At 31.4% G+C, this 19,214-nt stretch overlaps 1 protein-coding gene and 1 pseudogene across 1 annotated transcript in view; both read left to right on the plus strand.

Moving 5' to 3' along the window:
- The window catches only part of PCCA (propionyl-CoA carboxylase subunit alpha), a 447,428-nt gene that overhangs the window by 25,688 nt on the left and 402,526 nt on the right, over window positions 1-19,214 (plus strand). The gene's annotated exons all lie outside the window — the stretch shown is intronic.
- On the plus strand, window positions 2,509-6,387 carry LOC116422274 (annotated as a pseudogene).

The raw sequence follows: 19,214 nt of genomic DNA on the forward strand, positions 1-19,214 counted from the left end.
AGAGCATTTGGGTTCCAAGGGCCATTGAAGTGCTCTTCTTACTTTTTTTTTTTTTTTTTAATAGCTTTTTATTTACAAGATATATGCATTGGTAATTTTTCAGCATTGACAATCGCAAAACCTTTTGTTCCAACTTTTCCCCTCTTTCCCCCATCCCTTCTCCCAGATGGCAGGTTGACCAATATATGTTAAATATGTTAGAATATATCTTCTTACTTTTTTCAAGTCTTGATCATTTAGTAGCATTTTGGCCGAATATGCAAAACTCTATTTAAAAATTCATGATCAGATAGTCTTAGTTTTTCATATATAAAAATTTATTTATGTCATGTAATATGTATATGTAATTTTTATCCTGTTTTTATATTGTAAGTAATTTTCTTCCACTATTGAAATCAATAGTCACCTCTTCAGCTGTTAAAACAGTAGCTTAATCAGAACTGCTTTCTTTCTATCTTTTTTACTCATACTTTGTGTGTGTTAGAATAAAAGTTAGAATAAGGAATAGGAAGATGAGAAGAGAAGATAAGAATAGGGATAGGGTAAAAAGAGAGTCTGAGAAGAATAATAGTGAGTAAAAATGAGGTAGAGGGAAATTTGCAAATAATAATTACAACTTTCAGGGTAAATAGAATAAATAAAGCTGTAAAATTGAAATGAATAGCCAAAAGGATTAGAAATCAGAATTCCTAATATGCTGTTTACAAGAAACAAATTTAAGAATGAGAGATGTACAGAATTAAAAAGAAGTGTTGGAATAGAATTTATTTTTGTTTCAGCTGATGCAAAAAAGGTGAGGGTGGCAGCTATAATCTCAGACAAAGTTACGGTTAAAGTAGATCTAATTAAAAAGAGAAATAATGTTATTACATTTTGATAAAAAGTACCATTGACAATGAAGTAATATCAACACTGAACCTAAATGAGCCAAATACCATAATATCTAAATCTTTATTTCTCAATTCTTTTTAAAGTTTATTTATTTATTTTTTAGGTTACACATGTATTTTTTTTTTTTTTTTTTTTTTTTACAATTCCATGTGACTCATCATTTTGTTGCTGAGAAAAGCTAGGTCTGTCCTAGAAGACCAAAATGTCGTAGTTGATCATCATACAATCTTGTGTTGCTGTGTATAATGTTTTCCTGGTTTTGCTTGCTTCACTTGGCATCAGTTTGAAATCAGACTGTTCATCATTTCTTATAGAACAGTAATACATTGTTTCATATACCACAACTTACTCAACCATTCCCCAATTGATAGTCATCCACTCATTTTCCAATTCTTTGCCACCACAAATAGAGCTGCTACAAACATTTTTGGACATTTAGGTCCTTTTCTATTTTTTATGATTTCTTTAAAATATAGTTCCAATAGTGGCACTGCTAGATTAAAGGGTATGCACGGTTTTCTAGCCCTTTGGGCATAGTTCCAAATTGCTCTCCAGAATGGTTAATCAGTTCACAACTTTATGAACAAGTGTCTGAATTTTTAAAAGAAAAGGTAAATGAATTTTAGCTGAAGAGAGTAGTAGTAGTACTATAATACTGGGGGACTTTAATCTCCCCCATAAAGAACTAGATAAATCCAATGAAAAGATAAATAAGAAAAAGGTCAAGGAAGTGAGTAGAATTTTAGCTAAGCTAGATGTGATGAATATTTGGAGAAAATTGAGGGGAGATAGAAGAAAATATGCCCTTTATTCTCAGTGGTTCATTGGTATCTTTATCAAGATTGACCATAGATTAGAACATAAAAATTTTACAGTGAAAAGCAGAAACATTAGATATTTCCTTTTTAGCTCACAGTGCAATAAAAGTTACCTTTAATAAGGGATCATGGAAACAGATTAAAAACTAATTGTAGATTAAACAACTTGTGGGTTAAAGAACAAATTATAGAGCTATGATTTCATTTAAAAGAATGACAATAATGAGGCCTTTCAGAAGCTATGGGATACAGCAGAAGCAGGGATCAGAGGAAAATTTTATTTCTAAATGTTTGTATTAGTAAAATAGAAAGAGTAGACCACTTAATTGAATGTGCAATTTTAGAAACTAGAAAAAGAAGAAACTGAAAATCCCCAATTATACACTAACTTATAAATCCTAAATGTAAACTTGAGGGTACAAAAACCATTGAAAAGAGAGAAGGCCACATTACTAGTATTAAAAATAAAAGGGTTAATATACCACTAATGAACATGAAAATAAGTAGTTATAAGGAATTATTTTGCCCAGTTATATGCCATTAAATTTAACAATTTAAATGAAATGGGAGAATATTTACACCAATATAAATTTGCTTACATTATCAGAAGAAATAGAATATCTAAAAAGACCTGTTGTTTTTTTATTTAAAAAATTTTTTTGATAGTAACTTCTTATTTTCAAAATACATGCAAAGATAGTTTTCAACATTCATCCTTGCAAAACCCTCTTTTCTCCTCACCCTTCCCCTAGACAACAAGTAATCCAATATAGGTTAAAGGTGTGTAATTCTTCAAAACATATTTCTGCATTTATCATGCTGCACAAGAAAAATGAGATCAAAAAGGGAAAACATGAGAAAGAAAATAAAAACAAGCAAAAACAAGAGTTTGGATCGGGCCAGGACCATGCATTCCGGGAGCAAGGGGAAGAGCGAATATATGAAGCGCTACAAAGATCCCAAGTGGGACACATGGGGCTTGTGCTACCGGGAGCTGCTGCACTATCGCCTGAGCCGGCGGCTGCTGCAGCAAATGCACAACCCCTGGTTATGGGACAGCTGGGGACTGTCTACCAACTCAGACGATTCTTCGTCTTCTGGGGGTGGCGGGGCCTCCTTGCCCCTGTGCCCCCCTGGAGCTTTGGCCTTGTCTCCACCTCTGTCCCCACCCAAGTCCCTAAGAGAGAGAGCGGAGTCGGGAGTGGAGGATAAGGGGTCCGAGGTCTCTGAGGACAAGGACACTGCCAGCCTTCCAGAAACACCTGGGAAAGATATACAAGGAAAAAATAAACAACAGAGGGAAGCAAAAGAACAACAGAGAGAAGTGAAAGATAAGTTACTGGATACTACTGAGCATCCTCAACAACGTGCCTTGTTTGCTGAAGCAGAGAAGAAACCAGCTAAAAGTCCTCAAAGACCCAGTAAAACAAAAGAAATCAAATATCCATTTGCTCTTTATGGCTGGGGAGAAAGACAAACAGATACTGCGAGCCAAAAAACACATAATGTATGTGCTTCCGCTTCGGCACAACAGATTCATGAGTCAGCATTACGAGCCAAGAATAGAAGACAAGTGGAAAAAAGGAAACTGGTCACTCTGAGGCAGAAAGCCTCTTCTGCAGATATGCAGAAACCCAGAAGGATCAAGCCTTCCTCTGCAGATAATCCATGGATGACAGAGTACATGAGATGCTACTTAGCAAGAGCTTGATGAAAGAAAAATGTGCTTAGATAACCTTATTAAAAACAACAGGACATTGGTTTAGGAAACCAAATGGTTATATAAGGGTTTGTTTAGGGAGTTTCCAAAAGAGTGCTTTTTAAATATATTCTGGTGTAATCTACTTCTATAGTAGGGGCAGATAGAGATAGTTGAAGCAATAGACATTGGAAATTATTCATGATGATAATTCCCTAAGTCTTTGGTATTCTTGAATTTTTTGAAGCATCTTAATCTTTGGAGAAAATGACACCAAATGACTTTTAAATGACAAGTTTTATAAGATGCTTAATAATCAGTATTTCATAATCATAGACGCAGATCCATTTTTTTTGTCTCTTGAAATCAGCAAACCCTGTAGGAAGTAAGATGGTTCCATTTTGTACCTAACTCTTTTTCAATTATGTGAAATTTTACCAAGTGGAAGAATTGCAAAAGAGAAGTCATTTCTGATAGCTGTTCTTCAATCCCTACCGATTTGGGAATGAATTCTGATAAAAGTTAAATTTACTCCATTTCTGTAAAATCCATTTCATGTGGACAGTAACATTTACAATTTTTCTAGGGATGAATTTCACTTTTTCTCCTGGCTGGTCTGGGGACTTACTATTTAATAATCCAAGTACATTCCAATTGAGAGAGATCCATGCAATAAATATTTTTAGGGTAAGACTGAAGTTTCTTTTGAATCAAAGACTGTCACAAGTTTTCTACTGTGGAACTTTTCCTCTTAGAGCACACTCCAAGTGACTTAGACTTGCTGGTCCTATTTAATTATGTATTTTGTCATTTTGTAATGTACCAGTTGATTTTTAAGATTAAATGAGCTTCAGAGCAGTAAATTTTAGAATTTGTACTCAAACTTAGAATAAATTTGTAAGTATTGAAGTTCTAGGACTTACCAGGAATGGCAGATATCAGTGGAATGGCCTCATTTTCACTTGTCATTGTTTTTTTCCCCAGAATTAATTTCAAAGCAAATCTTGGCTTTATGCAGTGTTCAGCAGACTTCCTAATTCACTGGCATTCTTTATTTGATATTATTATGGCAGGACATAGTCTCAGGGAATGAGTGAATGTTTCTGTGTCAAGAATTCAGGGGCAATTATCTTTCTTTTGGGCTCCAATATATCGTTAACATGGTTTCCAGCTGAGTCTGAATATGACTTTTTTTTCTCCATTTTTCTCCAAGGATGGGGACTTAATTGTGGAATCTTATTCTAAAGATCTTTAAGAGGAAAAGAGAACTCTTGCATATGTAACTCTAGCAACCATTGGAACAAAAATTATGTGTTATTATAACAGGTGCTTTTACATTTCCAAGTTTTTATTTTTAGTTTGTGGAAAGAATTGTAGTATATATATCCACTCTTCATACTACTTTTACCCCCTCCTCATCTGGACTTTAGGTATATTCTACTTGTTTAGTTATAAATATGTTAAGCTTTGAAAACTGATTTCTTAAATAGTAATAGCCTTTCTATTTAACTGTGATTTTTGACCTTTATATGGTATTGAGGTTCATTCTTTTGTTCAAAAAGCTGTCTGTGCTAGTCATTGAACCATTAACCACGTGAGTTAAATGAAATATCTTTCTTCCATATATCATCACCAAAAGCAAATCACCAATTCATGCTACCACTTCTAGTGATAATCCTTTAAAGTCATCATTAATTAAGCTGTAGACACAGGAAATACCAAATGAATGTTGGCAGGATGATAGTTATAAAAATGCATATAAAATTCAGTGTTCCAGACAAATTCTCACCTTGTTAGATTTAGTAATCAGCTTAAACTTTTCATATTGCAGTTGACAATCAGAAAGTTGCACTGTGAAATAAGGTAGGTTTTAAATATCTATACTTATAATGTCTAAAATAGCCTTAAAAAATTCCTTTTCAATTCAATATTTTTAAAAAGCCAATCTTTTTCTAGGTTAGAAAACTGACTTGCATGTAACTAACTTACAACTGAAAATCCATATAACCCCAAAGAAAGCTAAAGGCTGAAAATGATCAAAATAATTTTGTTTAAAAACAACCAGAAGTATAACATAAATAAGATTTTAATCCTATTTCTAATATGTACTGATAATTTACATCGATTTCTTTAAAAGTGACTGTAATAATCTTGTCAATTATTTTTAGAGTTGAGGACACTGATTCAATCCTCTTTTTATAAGATTATAACTTATGAAACTTCTTAGGCTGTGAAACAGTTCTGTGATCACTCCCTTTCTTATGAGCACACTATAATTTCTCATAATGCTGTTACAAGTTCTCTGTGATAACTTATTAGAAAATAAGGTAGTATAAATTATTTATAATGAAGTCTGAGACTGAAAATGTGATCTTTTAAAATCTAGACTGAAAAGGCATTTAAAATGATGAAATGTGGCTGAAGTTTTCCTTCCCCAATTTTAGCTTTAATATCATAGTTAAAATCATGAATATGATCCTTTTGCCAAGCTTCTTTTTCCTTCACTTTCAAAGTAGTAACAGAATTTTCAAAGTAATGCAGCTGTTTGTGTAAATAAAAACGACTATTTCCTTCTTTCCATGTTCCTTAACATTTATTTAAAAGAACAATTCAGTAACATATTAAAAACAATAGCAACAAACCTCTCATTTAGTTGGTTGTGCTTCTGGTTCCTTCTAGAAATGTTTGTGTACTATTTTCCTTAATGATTTATTATTTTTCTTATTCAGTATTAATGAAATGAAATTTGATGTCCATTTAAAAATGAAAATAATGAATAGAAGACTCAGATCAGGTTTATAACTTGCTTAAAGGTAGAATTAAGGACTTTGATGCTCCATATTGAATCTACTTAGGTTATATGTGTTTGGGTTAGATCCAAAGTCAATTGTAGAAACTGGAAAGGAGATAGTAGCAGAGTGTCTTTGCCCTGGAGCTCCTTTCCTGTCATGGGCAGCTAAGTAATGTTAAGGAAAGGTTTGGAGTGATAGCCTGGCTACTGCAAATTATGATTTCTTTACAAATGTTATTACTATTTTATTTCTTACTATGTTATTTCCTTTCAATTTCTGAGCTGTACCAATTCAAACTCTTGGATATCTAGGAACAAAAATTCCTAGCTAAGTGTTGTGATACAGTCATATTTATAAATATCCAAAATGTTAATGGACAAACATAGAGACACAAAGTACATGTCAAAGACAACAGACATGAAAATCTTGTTTAGTTAAATATTTCAGTGAAAAATAAAGTTTTACACTTCATTAGATTTAAAACTAACACAGAGTGAGATAAGTGTTTACATAATCTAAATCTCTAGTTTGCTTGGTGTCATACTGCCAGTCTTATATGACCTGTATAAAGACACTTAGAATTTATCTCTGGTATCAGATAAACTCTGTAGAAGAAATGAGCATGCTTGCTTCAGGCTTGTGCTTTTGAAAATTGTTTTTCACTATTTGTTTTTAAAATGCCACAGGATAGGACATTTAAATGCATGATTATGCTCAATATTAAACCATATATGGGAAGTACCTATCTAGATTTAAGACCAACCATGACTCCCTTAACACTTGAAGAAGAATGTGGGCAGGTTTTGATTCCAAATTGTTATTTTTCTATAATTTATACAGCTTGGAATTTCTTCAAGAAATGAAAACATTCTAAGTCCCATTACTCTTTCTAGGAAAGAAAAAAGAAATGCTTATACAAACTTAAACAAGAGGCCTTTTGAATGATAATTTTATTATTGGTAATAGTGACAAAAAGCTCTTAACTATTTCAAGGGCATTCAAATAATTTTTATGAGCATAATTTCCCATTTCAATTTCAGTAGGCCATGCATTGGGTGTGGTCTTTTAATGAACAAAACCAGGGTTGGGGAAAATTGCCAAATGTTGATGTGTACATTTATTTTAGCACTGCATTCACTTTAAATTTTAAGAAGTATAGGCTAGACATGGTTCTGACAATGTGAATTTCAGGTTTTACTTTTCTAAGAGAATAGTATGTATAGTATGTATTGTTTTTGGCTTCTCCAATGTTGTATTATACTCCAGGTAAAGAAATTATAATTTTGTGAAAAATAATTGAGTTGGTGTACAAAACAGATTATTAAAAAGGATCAGAAATTTAAAAAACAAAACAAAAAAAAACAAGCAAAAACAAGAAAAGCAAAAATACTATGTATGATCCATATTCAGTTCTCATAATTCTCTTTCTAGATGAAGATGCCTCTCTCCCTCATAAATCTTTTGGAATTGGTCTGAATCACTCATTTTCTTTTAATTGAAGCTTTTTTCAAAACATATGCTTAGATAATTTTTCAATATTAACTCTCTTAAAACCTTGTGTTCCAATTTTCCCTCCCTTTTCCCCATACCCTCCCCTAGATGGCAAATAATCCATGATAAAAAATATATGTTAAATCCTGTATATGCATATTTATACAATTTTCTTGCTGACAAGAAAAATCAAATCAAAATGGAAAAAATAAAATGCAAGCAAACAACAACAAGAAGAACAAAAATGCTATGTTGTGATCCACTCTCAATTCCCACAGTCCTCTCTTTGGATATAGATGGTTCTTTTTATCACAAGATCATTGGAACTGCCTCGATCCTCAAATTGTTGAAAAGAACCATGTCCATTAGAATTGATCATCATATAATCTTGTTGCATTATACAATGATCTCCTAGTTCTTCTCACTTCACTTAGCATCAGTTCATGTAAGCCTTACCAGGCCTTTTTGAAATCATCTTATGGCTGTTATGATTGTTTCTTACAGGACAATAATATTCCATAACATTCATATGCCATAACTTATTCAGCCATTCCCAACCTCTTTTTTAGACAAAAGAAATTGAACATGTCATAAATGAGCTTCCTAAGAAAAAAGCACCAGGACCAGATGGATTTGCAAGTGAATTCTGTCAACCATTTAAAAATCAACATATTCCAATATTATACAGTAATAAATGATAGGCATAGGAATAAAAGGCAAAGAAGAGGTCCTATCAAATTCCTTTTTGTACAATTAAATATGATACTGATACCTATCCAAGGAAGAGTAAAAACATAGAAAGAAAATCAGATTAATTTCATTAATGAATATAGATGGAAAAATCCTAAATTAAATAATAGCCAGGAGACCGCAACAATATATTACAAAGATAATAAATGTGACCAAGTTGGATTTATACCAGGCATGTAATGTTGATTTAACTTAAGGAAAATATATCTAATGTAATTAGTTATATTAATAATAAGTTTAAAAATCATTATTATATCGATGAATGCCGAGTTTTTTGATAAAACACAACTCTTTATTCCTATTAAAAGCATTTGAAATCATAAGTATAAAGGGATTTTTCCTTAAAATAATAAGAAATATCTTTCTAAAACCATCAGTAACCATTATTTTAATGAGGATAAGCCAGAAGCTTTTCCAATAAGGATGTCCAATATTATCAATATTATTCAATACTATATTGGAAATCCTGGCAATAGCATTAAGAGAAACAAAAATGGAATCACAATGATGAATGAATAATAAAACTGTCTCTTTTTGAAGAGAGTATGATGACTTTAAAATCCTAGAGACTCTAAAAAAATTAGTTGAAACATTGAGCAAAGTAGTAAGATGGAAAATAAATCACATAAATCATCAGTATTTCTATATATCACCAATAAAACTGTATAATGTGATAATAAGAGGTACTCCACTTAAAATAACTGTAGACAGATCAAATATTTGGGAATATACCTGCCAAAATGAACTAAGGAATTATATAAACAAAATTATTTTAAAAACCCTGCAAATCAAGTCATATTTAAGTAATGGGAGAAATATTAACTGTTCATGGGTAGGCAGGGTCAAGTAAAAAAAAAATGACAATTTTACCTAAACTGATTTTATATTTAGTGGCATTCCAATAAATTACCAAAAATTATTTTGCTGAATTAGAAAAAAAAATAGAATTCATTTGAAAGAATAAAAAGTCAAGAATATCAAAGAGAATAATTAAAAAATATGAAGGAAGGAGGTTTAGCAGTTCCAATTCTTAAAAACAATATCATAAGGAAGTAAAGTATTAAAATTATTTGGTTTTGGCTAAGAAATAGGAAGGTATATCAATGGAATAAAGTAAATATATAATTTACAGCAACAAATATAGTAACCTTGTATTTGACAGTGTCAAAATTTAGGATTTGAGGATAAGAATTATTGGTAAAAATTGTTGGGAAAACTAAAAAGCAATATGGCAGATAGTGGCCATAGACTAGTATCTTACTCCATTTACTAAGTTAAGGTCAATATGGATATATATGATATATGGAATACATTACTTCTCAGATGTGGATAGAAGAACTTATGAATAAACAAGAAATAGAAGAATGAGGTATGGAATAGGTAATTTTGATTAAATTTAAAAGTTTTTGAATAAATAAAACAAAGCCAATAACAAAGGGAAAGCAGAAAATCAGGGAGAATAATTTTATAGACAGATTCTCAGATAAAAGTTTCACATTTCAAATATTTAAAGAATTTTTTTTTTTTTGATGCATAAGAACATGAGTCATTCCCCAAATGATAAATGGTCAAAAGGTATAAACAGGCAGTTTTCTGATGAAGAAATCCAAAGTCATGTGAGAAAGTGCTCTAAATCATTGGTTAAAGAAATACAAATTACAACAACTTCAATATATCATGTTATACCTATCAGGTTGATTAAAATGATAGAAGGGTAACAGGACAAACATTGGAGGAGATGTAGAAAAATTGAGATTTTAATGCATTGTTGGTGAATCTATGAACTGATCCAACCATTTTGGAAAGTAATCTGGAATTATGTCCACAGAGTTATTAAGCTGCCCAATAGTGCTCAATTTGATTTGCAGTACCACCACTAGGTCTATTTCCAAGGACGGAAAGGAAAAAGAAAAAAAGCATACATGTTCTAAAATATTTATAGCAGCTTTCTTTGTGGTGGCAAGGAATTGGAAATTGAGGGAATGCCCATCAATTAGAGAATGATTGAACCAGTTGTGGTCTATGATTGTCATGGAATACTACTGTCCCTTAAGTAATCATGTACTTAGTGATCTTAGAAAAACATGAATGTACTGGCTAGAAATAATATAGAGTGAAATGAACAGAACAAGAAGAACATTGTATATAGTAATGGCAATATTGGTTTAAGAATAACTGAGCAAATAAGTCATTTTTACTGTTTTGAATATCCAAATTATAACCATAAAGGACGTATGAAGGAAGATGCTAACTGTTAAATGTCTTGACCGAGGCCGGATAGATAATGGCATACATAAAATTAGAGCTAATGTAAAACAATTACCAGTTAGAGTGCTTCCTGCTATACTACAATAACTTTCTGGGGAAAGTTTTGTTAGATATTGGTCACTTTGTGATTTGTACTATCTGTCTGGAACTCATATTGAGATAATTTTATGCTTATTTTGATTTTTAAGGTATTATTACGTTTTGCAATGTATTTAAATACAGCTTACCGTAAATACAAGTATAGTTACCCATTTAATGAATATTCACTGGGTACATGGCAATAAGAGACTAGGCTCTTTTATGAATATTTAAACCACACAGTGCTTGTATATTATGAAAATATGACTTTTCCCCATAAATTCCAGTTTAGGTACCACTGTTCAGTTCTGTCCTTTTTAATTTATATTTGTAATAATATGATAATGTTTGAGTCACTACAATTTGCTAATATAAGATACTTTATATTTTAATTCTCTAATAATCGCCTGACTGCTATGAATTTCTCACTTAACAAGACCTTCACATATAAACTTTGACTATTTCATTCACAAAGTTGTTATAGGGAAAGTGTTTGTAAATTAAATTCTAAAAAGTAGATCTAATACATTATCATTATTATCACAGAAGCTCATATGACCTTGCTTTTTTCCATTAAACTTTTTTTTCCCTTAATCATTATGCAGTTTATAGTTTTTCTTATTAGGTATACATTCTTTCTGTAGTCTTTAGTAAGAAACTTTCTGTCATAGTTATATCTCATGTTTGAACATTTTAGGGAAAAATATACAAGTCATAGCTGAAAATTAACCATTAGTTGTGATTTAAAAAGTTGTATTCTTGTTTTGAATATTTTTTTGTTAATATTCTACTTTCTTTTAGCTTAATATAAGCAAAATATTGTAGTTTTAAAAATGGACAATGGGAGCCTAAGCACAACTATAATTGATCACTATAGAGTTCTTAAGCTTATTTTAAACACCTTTATCATCTTTTAGCAGTCCCTAATGAGGACTTTTATATAAGCTACCAGATTAACTGTTAGAAATATATTTAGGCAGAATCTAAAAATTGACTATTACTACCATTAATTTAATAATGATGATCACTAGCATTTATTTACTAATTACTGTGTGCTGGCTGTAATCCAAATAATATCTTATTTGATATTCACAAGGGACGTAGTTGCTATTATTATCCCTCTTTTATAGTTGAGGAAATCATGGTAATAAGAGGTTAAGTGACTTGCCCAGGATCCTAAAGCTAATAAGTATCAGAAACTAAATATGAACTCAGATTCCAGGCCTGATACCCTATTCACTGCTTCTAAACCTACACATCAAAAGTGCTCAATAAATATTAGTTGGATGAATTGAATAAATGGATGCACATATGGAAGGTATTTCCTTTCATCACAGTATATATCTGAAGGTCATAGCTTAAAACAGGTTGTTGTCAGGCAAAATTATGATTGTAGAGGTTGTTTTTGCAGAGGCTGGGTAATATTGAAGGAATCAAACCATGAAAACTGGGAACTTTTAAGAGTTTTCTTTGTCTTTGGAAAAACTTTGAAAGAATAAACCATCTTATTCATATTTCTATTTGAAATCCTATTTGTATTATCTTTCCCCATTTGATAGATGGGAGCATACTACATGTGTAGATTATCATTCTTTTACTTTAACCAGTGAGTGTTAGTTCCCTACTTATTCTTGTGCTTCAGGATTATCCATATATATTGAATAACTTTTTTTTTTTTAGTCTTTTTATTTTTATTTTTTAAAATTATTATTATTATTTTAATAACTTTTTATTGACAGAACCCATGCCAGGGTAATTTTTTACATTATCCCTTGCACTCACTTCTGTTCCGATTTTTCCCCTCCCTCCCTCCATCCCCTCCCCCAGATGGCAAGCAGTCCTATACATGTTAAATAGATTCTGAGTAACTTGCTCTCACAACAAGAAAGTTGTGGCAAATATTCCCAAACTAGAATCAGTTTTACTCCTATATTTTGATTTCTGATATAATAGTCTGATCTTGACTTTCCTGTCTTAAGTGACAAACCCTAGCATTTTTCTCAACCGTTTGCTGATGTGCAAGCCTTTATAGCTTGTCCTGCATTTGTCTTCCATTGACTGATGGATTTTTTACTTCTGGGTTGGTGATCTGGGTCCCTGATCGAGACTTTCTCTGGCCCTTTCCTGGTCTTCTCCCTGATTTGATGTATCTCAATTCTACCTATTAAATATGACATCCTTATGCAAAAGTTTACCTAGATCAAGGATGCTTAGTCTGGAGTTCACTGATTATATCAGAAATATGTTTAAAAATTAATTGATAATTTTCAATATTTCAATTTCTTTCCTTAGTATTTGTCTTTTATTTTATAGATTTAAAAATGTCATTCTGAGAAGTCATTACCAGTCAGTCAAAGGGGATCTATCACAAAAAAGATTAAGAAATTTTTATTTAGCTATTTGAAACATAATCTCAGCTATTTAGTTGTATGTCAATAATATGTAACTTTATGAAACTAACATTCTTACTATTTTAAGAATAGTAATTTAAGTAACTTAAGAAATAGACTTTGCTTTACCCACTAGATCTAAGATATTCTATAAATGTATAGTAAATGTAGTTGTATATGGATCATGTTCCTTCCAGTTTTACTACAGTTATAAGCAGATTGACGTGCTTTATGACTTGTAAAGTGTGAACGCCTATATATGAATGTAAGCACCATTAACAGAACTTAATGGTTAAGGTAGTGTTCATTTATACTAAGAGCCTAGCTTCTTTGATCCTGCTTAAATTTCTCAAGAGGCAAACCCTAGAGTCAGCTGAGATTTTCCCAGGGTAAGGTTGGAAAGTAAAGTCAACCATCTCTTGCAGTATAAGCCCAGGAAGTCTAGAGAGGAATCTGAAGTTGATGAAGGAACAGTATAATTCAAGAGTTGGGATGGTGTAATGCTCACTTTTGTGTAATTCTGTGAATTTTGATTGTTGGTTTAAAGTGTGTATGTGTGTGTGTGATGACGAAGACTTGTGTGATAATTTTGTGTTATAATTCTTTTTATCCTGCCTCCCCTTGAGCAATGGAAAAAGAGGGTCTAGTTAGCTAAGTGATTATTTAGGAGAGATCTGGATCAAGAAAATTTTTGTTAGAGAAAAAATTTGGGATAGTTTTCCTTAAGTTAAATCATCTCTATATGCCTGATTATAAATCCCACTTGGTTACAATGATTTATCTTTTTTATATATTGTTACAATCTCCTGGATGGTATTTTATTAAGGATTTTTCCATCCATGTTCATTAATGAAATTGTTCAATTATTTTCTTTCTCTGATTTTGCTTTTCCTATTTGTAATAGAACCACATTTATTTCTTTGCCTGTTATTCCACATAATTTATTTAATATTAGAATTGATTTTTAAAATATTTGATACAATTAACTTATGAATCCCTCTGTTCCTGATATTCTTCTTAGAAAGCTTATTTTTGAGGGACAGCTAGATGCAGTGGATAGAGCACTGGCCCTGAAGTCAGGAGGACATGAGTTCAAATATGTTCTCAGACACTTAATACTTAATATTTGTGTGACCTTGGACAAGTCACTTAAACACAATTTGCCTGCCTACTAAAAAATAAATTAAAAAAAGGCTATTTAGGGCTTTTTCATTTTCTTTTTTTTCCAGAATAGATTTATTTGGATAATCCAGTTCTTCTGTTAACCTAGGAAGTTTATTTTTGTAAGTAATCTTCCATTTTACTTAAATTGTTAAATTTATTGGCTTATAATTAGACAAACTCTTTATAATTTCTTTGATTTCATCTTCATTAGTGGTATATTTTTTCATTTTTAATATTAGTGATTTGATTTTGTTCCCTCTTTTTTAAAAATCATATTAAGCAATAGTTTATTGTTTTTATTTTCCTTGTAAAACCAGCTCCTACTTTTATTTATTAATTCAATGATTTTGTTCTTTTTCTAATTTTTGAAATTGCACATTCAGTTTTTGTGTGCTGTGTATTTTATTAAGCATCTAAAGATATACATTTTCCTCTGTTGCTTTTGCTACATTCATAGGTCTTGTCATACTGTCTCATTTCTTTTTAATGAAATTGTTGTCTCTATGATTTTTTCTTTTCCCTGCTCATTCTTTAAGAAGAGATTTAGTCTCCATTAAAGTTTCCTATTATTATAGTATTGCTGTCTATTTCCACCTGTAAGTCATTTAACCTTTTCTTTAAAAATTTAGGTACTGTAGCATTTTGGCACATATCAGTTTAGGACTGACATTGCTTCATTTTCTATGTTACTTTGTTATCATAATGCAATTTACTTGTATAATTCTTTCAGTTACATCTATTTTAGCTTTAATTTTGTCTGGGAATTAGAAAATCTAAACAACACTTTTTTTTTTAATAATAGCTTTTTATTTACAAGTTATATGTATGGGTAATTTTATAGCATTGACAATTGCCAAACCTTTTGTTCCAATTTTTCCCCTCCTTTCCCCCACCCCCTCCCCTAGATGGCAGGATGACCGGTAGATGTTAAATATATTAAAGTATAAATTAGATACACCATAAGTATACATGACCAAGCCGTTATTTTGCTGTACGAAAAGAGTCGGACTCTGAAATATTGCACAATTAGCTTGTGAAGGAAATCCAAAATACAGGCAGGCAAAAATATAGGGATTGGGAATTCAATGTAATGGTTCTTATTGATTTCCCAGAGTTCTTTCGCTGGGCGTAGCTGGTTCAGTAACCATTGGAACTGATTTGGTTCATCCCATTGCTGAAGATGAAGATCAGAATTGATCATCATATAGTATTGTTGAAGTATATAATGATCTCCTGGCCCTGCTCATTTCACTCAGCATCAGTTCGTGTAAGTCTCTCCAGGCCTTTCTGAAATCATCCTGTTGGTCATTTCCTACTGAACAATAATATTCCATATTATTCATATACCACAATTTATTCAGCCATTCTCCAATTTATGGGCATCTACTCAGTTTCCAGTTTCTGGCCACTACAAAGAGGGCTGCTACAAACATTCATGCACATACAGGTCCTTTCCCTTCTTCATGATCTCTTTGGTATATAATCCCAGTAGTAACACTGCTGGATCAAAGGGTATGCACAGTTTGATAACTTTTTGAGTATAGTTCCAAATTGCTCTCCAGAATGGTTGGATGTACACAGTTCCACCAACAATGTATTAGTGTCCCTTAAACAACACATTCTTAAGAGAGTTTGAGAATTGAAAATAAACTCTTGGAGCATATAGGTTTGTAAGTATGATCTATCATTATTTAAAAAAAAAATAGTCCTCATGCTGAATAAACTTCTCAAAATAGACTCTTTAGCAATAGAAACAATACAATTTCATCCATTGATGCAGAAAGATCTTTTGACAAAATACAATATTTATTCAAAAGAGCTTGATTGGTTAAATGGAAAAAGTACTGACTTTGGAAGAAGAGAATCTGAGTTCAAATTATGCTTTTTGATGTTTATTTCATGTGTGATTTTTAGGTAAGTCATAGCTTACTTGGGCCTCTGTTTTCGTAGATGAAGAATCTGAAACCAAAGACAGATTCAGACAACTAGGGAATCTATGATGTAGTTTTTGTCAGCCTAGGTTTTTCTGACACCAACTCCAGCACTCTGTCCATCGGATTACGTACCTCACATTGGTGACAGAGATAGATAAGTTTTTTTCAACCTTGTCATGGAAAATAAATTAGCAAGTGGATAGATTGAATGTAGAGCCTGTTTTGTTTATAAAAGTAGTAAGTAAACCTAAGACTGAAATGAAAACCAAGGTTTTATGGATAAAGAAAGCGAATCTCAATCTGTGATATTAAATTTCTAATATGAGCTGCTGTATTGTTTTCAATTAAACGATTTTTTTGTTGTTGTAAGCCATAATAAAGTTCCCTTTATTGATCTATTTATTAATGATTATTTTATTTAAATTTCTCATATGGAAAAGACTTTTTCTAGGAAAAACTTTAAAACTTACTTTTTAAGATTAATAAACTTTAATAAATAGCTATTTTATGCCAAGTATGTATCAGCTGTGTGGCCCTGGGCAAGTCACTTAATACTATTTGCCTCTGTTTCTTTATCTGTAAAATGATGTAGATAAGGAAATGCCAAAGTACTCTAGTATCTTTGCCAAGAAAATCTGATGGAGGTAAGCTACCACTTAGTATCTTAGTACCATTAAATGGTATCTTGCAAATGGGGTCATGAAGAGTTGGATATGACTGAAAGGACTGAAGAACAATATATGCCAGAAATTATACTAAGACCTGACTTCTAGAGCTCTTTATTCAAGTATTCAAAGTGATATGTAAAATGTAAAGATAGACATTTTATAGACAAAAGTTATAGAAGTAGCTAAAATGAAACAGGCTACCTTGTAAAGGGGAAGCCTTGATATAGAGGCTAGATGGCAACTTGAAGGGGATGCTTAAAAAAAAAAATTACTACTAAACTTTGGTTATCGCCTAGGTCCCTTATATCTTTAGCTTTCTATAAATTAAAAGCAAGAGCCAGAGTAAAGTTGTTAGGTTTTTTTGTTTGTTTGTTTGGGTTTGTTTTTTTTTTTTGAAAAACCTTTGTGTTCAAATGTGTGCTAGTATAACTTTAACTTCAACTTTAACTTGAGAGTACACATGAAAGAATGGATTAAATGAAAGGATGGAGTAAAACATGATTTAAAAATAATGAAAGGAAAAAGTGTGGATACATTTGTTTCAGAATCAAATTATTATTTTTGGTTAAGGTTGACTTTATTGTGAGAAAATATTTTTTTTGTTGCAAAACTTTTTTTAAATGTTTCGTTTTATGTTTGTACAACAGCTATATGTTAGAATTAGAAATATTTCACATTATCATTTTAAAACAAAACTGAAATTCATGGAAGTATCTATTGACACTTATAGCTTACTCTGCCAGCCTGCTGTTTGGAATATGACTCCTGGTGTGTATTGTACTCTTAGCCCTAGGATTCAGTAATGAGATTGAGTGGTATCTTGCATGAGCACTACTAGATGATTGACAGTGAGGTAAAGTGAATCATCACTTATCAAGATATTATCATGCCTACCCTTGATAATTTCTCCCTGCTGTCTGGGGATGTAGTGAGGACATAGATGACTTTGTGATGTCGAAGTAATTAGTGTATGTTGGTTTCCAGCTGAACAAACTAGAAGCTAATGATCAGGTAAATGAAGATGGAGCTCATTAGTACAGGCAAAGGTACAAGGACCTTAGGGAAGAACTTATCAAAATTTTATGGGCTGGTTTTAATATCTTAAATGTTATCCATTTGCATGTAAGGGCTAAAGTAATTTAAATATAGTAAAAATATCACAATACATAATTTTTAGGTCTAGATTATTACAGAATTAAAATCTTGCTAATTTCACAAAATCTAGTAATCACTTAGTTTATAACTAAAACATTACTCCCTCATAAATTAAAAACCAGAATCTAATTTTTTTTTTTACTTAGTTGATACTGAAAAATTACTAAAACTTTTATTTTCAAAATAGGACATTCTATTTGTGTATAGTTGGAAGAGTGTGTGTAAATTACTTATTCTTAATAAAACATTTTTTAAAAATCCTGCATACTTTAAGATGATGGTTATTATGCCCATTGTTTCCCAATTGGCCCTTAATAGGATAGGAAAATTTAAAATTCATTCATCTTATTTTTCAGAAGTCATAAAATTTGTAATTTGTTAATGATAAAAGCCATTCATAGTAGGTATCGATATTTAGTGTGTCAGTAAAGTTTTCTAATTAGTTGCATTGTCTCGTGTTCAGGAGTTTGTAGTAGCAAGTATATTAATACTCATGTGGAGTCAATGATTGGCTTCTTTAATATAATTTTGGTTCTTAAACCTTTCTAGTAATTAGGCAATGGTTTTTTAAGTAGTATTTTTGCTTCAAAAGTTGATAATACTCATAAAACTTTAACCTTTGGTAACCTGAATTGTTTGATTTTTGCCTTTTCCCCATTAAGGCCAGGACGATAATACCTGATATATAATAAGTACTTTTTGATTTATTTCAGTTATATGGTAAATGTATAGTACTCAGTTCCCCCAAAATCTCTTTATGCCAGTAGAATTTTCAGTATTGGGCCAAATAATTGTTAGGGAAACAAATTAAGATGTTTGACCTTAGAATCATTTTTTTTCTATTCTTTTTCTCCTCCTCTCTTTATTATTTCTTTTTAAGAATTATCCCAGAAGTATCTTACCTGTAATTATTATTATTTTTTTCATCTTGCTTGAATTCCATTTCCCCTCATATCTGGGTAAAGCTGAATAGGTTAGGATCCTGGTAGGAATTTGTCTACATTAATGTCTCATCAGGGACGTTATATTTAATTGGAGATCCTGTGGTATAGTAGCAGGAGGCTGAAGGGAATTATTTAGCATTAGAAATGGCTCGTCTGGGAGTTGTGCGCTAAT

Source organism: Sarcophilus harrisii, chromosome 3 (genome assembly GCF_902635505.1).
Source record: "Sarcophilus harrisii chromosome 3, mSarHar1.11, whole genome shotgun sequence".
Lineage (NCBI taxonomy): Eukaryota > Metazoa > Chordata > Mammalia > Dasyuromorphia > Dasyuridae > Sarcophilus > Sarcophilus harrisii.